A 5036-nucleotide genomic window follows, 5' to 3' on the forward strand; every position below is an offset into this window, starting at 1 on the left:
AACCTATAAAAAATGAAAGCATTATTAAGTCTATAACGAATAGGAAGGACTGCCTAGCGTCATTATTAATTGGTTGCATGGAAATAGAGGTGCACGAATCCACGCTGACGGCTAAATAACTTATTTGAAACACATACTACTTTCCTACATTTAAAAGTAAACCAACCTTGTATCGAATGTTACATATCCTAATATTCCTAATATGATGAATCTAGATACCTCTAGAAAAATTATTTTTTAAGTCTTACATACGACAATCATCGGCAAAAAATCATCCTATTTTTATGGGCAGTTTTCTTAAGGAACCACAGGTGAAAGTCATGGTTTTTGCGAGCAATTCCTTAGGAGAACCATCAACAAAAACATACTTGTTCTCACATGCAGTTTTCTGCTATACCCATCTATGAAAATATTTTTTATGTGTTATGTGACCCTGAGATGGCATCAGCCATTTTTGCAGGCATTATTTTGTCTACCTGTGAAAAAGATAGAACTCCAGGGGCCTACAAATACCATTTTTCACGCTAGGAAAAAAATCCGACTTTTTCTCCTCAGCCAAATCACAATAAAAGTGTATAAGCTTGGTTCGATCAGGGACGTTGCCTTTTGTAGCAACGAAGTTATTTAGAGTGTATGTATGGTTGACTTTTTATATATCCTGGCTAGTCTGGATCGGTACACTACTACAATTGTCAATTTTACATGCGTCTAAAACTCTAAATTGACCTAGCAGAGACGCGGTGCTGACCACCTCTAACAAAATGGTTGTGCAGATGTTATATATCAAATGCTAGCTCTTGGAGGTCAGCCTACGGGAAATCACATATTCATATGCGATTCCTTAAGACGATTGCCATTTTCACTCGAGAACCTTTACAAAACACTAGAACCCAGAAACCCTAGCTCACCCATACTCCATCTCTGCTCACCGCCAACAACTTCCATCGTACATGAGCCCAACCCCTCACCCCCCACAACCACCCCACAAGGTCACCATGGATCTGCTGCCGCCACCGCTGTCTCGGATGAGCTCAAGTGGATCTGCTCACATCCGCTATGAGCAAGGCCGCCATGGATGCGCCGCCACTGGTGGATGAGCTTGCATACTGTACACATGGACAACCTCGCAGGCTCCAGATCCAGATGTGTCTATTGGCACCAAATCTGATTCGCCGTCTCGGCCGTGGACAACCTAGTATGAAACAAACTTCCAGTTCATTCAAGTTATACTACTTGGGATGAGGAATGCTCTCGCACCATGACAAAAAAAAGTCTTAATTAATGCTCCTATACAGCTTTTTGTAAGCAGTGGCTCTTCCATTTGATTACGTAGTTACAATTCGTTAATACATCATTACTAGCAAATATTGTCTCTAATTCATCTATCTTATTTGCAGCAAACACTACATTTTATTCCTTAGTATATCCAAAGGACCACTTGGCCATACCTCTTGACCCGACAAACTATCACAAGAAAAGCTACATAGAGTTCCTTACTAATTTGTAAGTAATAAGATACCACCCCCACCCCCACCCCCACCCCCCCCCCCCTACCAAATTGCTATTCTGAATTTTTTAAGTAAATCAAAAAAAATATTTTATCAGCACAGTGCGCAAAGGTTTTACTTCAAATATGAAAGGTCAATAGAGGAGCAAATACTAAGCTAAACGCCAAGACAGTTTGGTTGGTACTGACATATGACATGAACACAAATTCTTTGAATAATTACTTATTTATAACGACCGATGTTCTTATTATGTTCGCAGTGTTTCAAGCAACCCCCTCGGCATCTTGTACTATGTGAATATTACGTGCATGAGATGATGAGGATGCTAGGTCCCGACAACAACCGACGAGATGCAAAACTGTGTAAGATCAAAGTGTGTTTTGATTCTTATTCTGTGATGAATAATTAGCATCTGTGATTATTGGTTTTGATATTTGGAGATTATCGTCGAAGTGGTTTTGGAAATAATCAATTTTCAGGTGATGATCGGATTCACTATTATTTTATGTGATCGGTCCGACCGGGTGGAGCTTGCCGGTCAGACCGGCGCTATGTGTGCGGTCAGACCGGCCAGGCCCGCGGTTTGACCGGCCGACACTGTGTCGGTTTCGGTTTCGGGTTGTTTCTTTGGATATCCATGATTGTTTCATGGTTATGGCTTCTAGATGGATACTATACGTATGAGATACTATTATTTGCTACTAATGAGTCAAGTTTGGGATAGCTTGGTCCCGGAATATTGTTTCTTTGTTTGTTTCATGTGTAGGTGATTCGATGTCTCGGGAGAGTATCTGTGGTGATGGACCGGGAGTCGGCTTGGTGGTAAGACGATGTCCGTGGTGATCAGATATCATGCGGGATACTAAGGCTAGAGTTGATGCATGTGGTTGGTGAAGATTCCATATGGCATACGATGGAGGTATTGTGTGCGTATTGTCTTCGATTTGTGTTTCACCGGGTTTCGACGGTCTAACCGGCGACTCACCGGCGGTCAGACCGGTGACACACCGGCGGTCAGACCGGCGGCGACTTCACACGCAGTAGGCGATCTTCAGGCAGTTGAACCGAGTGATCAACACCGGTCAGACCGGCGGCACGAGCGCGGTCAGACCGGCAGATCAACTTTGGTCAGACCGATCTACATCGAATTTGAGGGTAACTTTTATTTCCGCTAAAAGTTTGGGTTTTTGGGTATACCAACCATTCACCCCCCCCCTCTGGTTGGCTTAGTTCTTATGTTTCGATCCTACAAACTGGACCCAAACTGACAGACGTGACTAACCCAAAGTGATGAACAAATGCAATACTCAAAACTAAAAATTAAACCTAAAACTAAACCGGCACTCGACACGACGATGCAATTTAAAATTCAACAACACAAAAACTAATAGAACAATGCAACGGCTCAAATTGGCTAGGTAATGGATGCAATATTTTTGTGTGGCAATTTTCTGGTTATGGCTATAGATAAAGTACCTAACGGTCAATTTGGCGCTCTGATACCAACTGATGAGGAAACTAGGTCATGATCTTCCGATAGGTATTGATAACTCTCAATTTGTTGGAAACTTGACACACACGATCCAGCTTCCGATCAATGAGATTCGAATCCTGCAATCGCAGTACCACATCTCCTCTGGTTATCAACCGTGCACTGTCCGGTTGACCTCGCCGATAAGACTAATGCTTGCATGCGAATCGAAGAACACAAGTAAGAACAAGATAGATTACAACACAATTGCACATAAATGATTAAGCACTCGAATTTGGGGTTCCACAAACCTATCTAACAGTGAAACTGCAATGGCAAATAATCTAAGCAAAACCCAAATCTAAACTATGACGGCTACTGAATAAATATGATTTGGGATATCCTAGGGTTGCCCTAGGGTGCACACCCCCTTGGGCTTAGCCTACGACACAATTACAAGGCCCAAAACCCAAATCAGATTGTGTGAAGTACGTTGCTTGTTTTGCAGATTCCCAATAGCTCGGAGGGAATTTTGACGTGGGACCTAAACCATATGAAAGTAGACTACAAAATTTTTTCAACAAGTACTTATGGACCCCGAAATTCCTTCTAGATCAGCGGCTAGGTCCATTTAAATTTCATGCTGTCGGGAGGCCCGAATCCGAATCCAAAACGTACAGAACTTTATCTCTTATCTTCTATTATCCAAAAGTGGCATGGTGAGGTAGAAGTAGACTTGGAGAAGGTCTTGTTTTCATCCCCAATCAACTTATTTGATCATCCATGCATTCCTTACGCTCGGTTTCTTTTCCTTCACACAAGCAATTACCTCTGCAAACGAAAAAATACAAAACTCATGGTGTCGTAATGTTTGTTCAAATATATAATAAGTAAATCTAACATAGAACATATGCACCTTTAGTTGATGAATACATAAGTTAGTCATGGTCATATCCAAGCTAGTTGTGTCCTCATCACAAGATGCTTACGGTCAACGGTAGGTACACAACAAACCATGAATATGTAAGTCTGGAGATTGTTCTCTATACATCGTATTTAATCTGCAATTTATTTCCTAAGATTTATTGTCAATTTTTTTCACAAATTCCTCAAACCCCTTTTGTAGCAAACCGGTTCAACAAGGCAACAATTATGAACATATGTGTTGACCTATGCTACTTCATATGCCATAACTGTTGCAATACACCATGGTCTTTTTACCATGATGAGAGTCAACTAGAATTAGAGGACAAATTCAAGTCCTTAAGTGGGTGGGAGAAAGAACATGTGTAGTGAAAATGTGATGTTTCATCAAATGGGACCAATCGTTTGTAATACTGGATGAATACCCGTCGTGTTGCTGTGGGAAATTATGTTGCATAATATGTACAAATAAGGTAAGGTGCAATATGATCATTTAAAACCAAAACAAAATGACCTCATGTATTTTATATAATTTGCACATGGTTGCAAATATAGTGCAAGGTGAATATATATTATGTAATTGGTATTTATGAATTTTAAGCCTCAAAATAATTGAGATTGAATGGTTTTATGCGAGAAGAAAGAAAAGATAATTGTACTATAGATCTATCATCCAGAGGTTAGAAATAATTCGGGTGATATGGCTTCATGAGAGAAGAGAGAAATAGTATTAACTACACTACTTAGTAAGGATGAACTATATAAGTATACTAGATGATATTCGTCCGCATCTCCGCTTCTGCGCCGCCGCTGCTGGTGCATCCAACGGAGGCCGCCACACCTTTCCCTTGGCACCCATGCATGGAACTCACCTATTCTTTTCTCCCCTGTTAACCCTACTCCATGGATCTCTAAGAACCATAGCCCTTATCAAGAATCTGATTGGAAAAACAGATCGAGGAAAATGTGGGGAGCAGGAGGAGTGGTGGGTTGGTGTTCCCATCATATTCTCACAAGTTCTCCAAGCAAACCCTAGGTGAGGCTTACCTCTCCTATAGTAGTGGTTGTAGGTTGTTTTATTGTTTTAATTCATCATTTTTGGAGGGTTAGAGGATGGGTTTAGGTGCAGTGTT

This window comes from Oryza sativa, chromosome 12 (assembly GCF_034140825.1).
Source record: "Oryza sativa Japonica Group chromosome 12, ASM3414082v1".
NCBI lineage: Eukaryota > Viridiplantae > Streptophyta > Magnoliopsida > Poales > Poaceae > Oryza > Oryza sativa.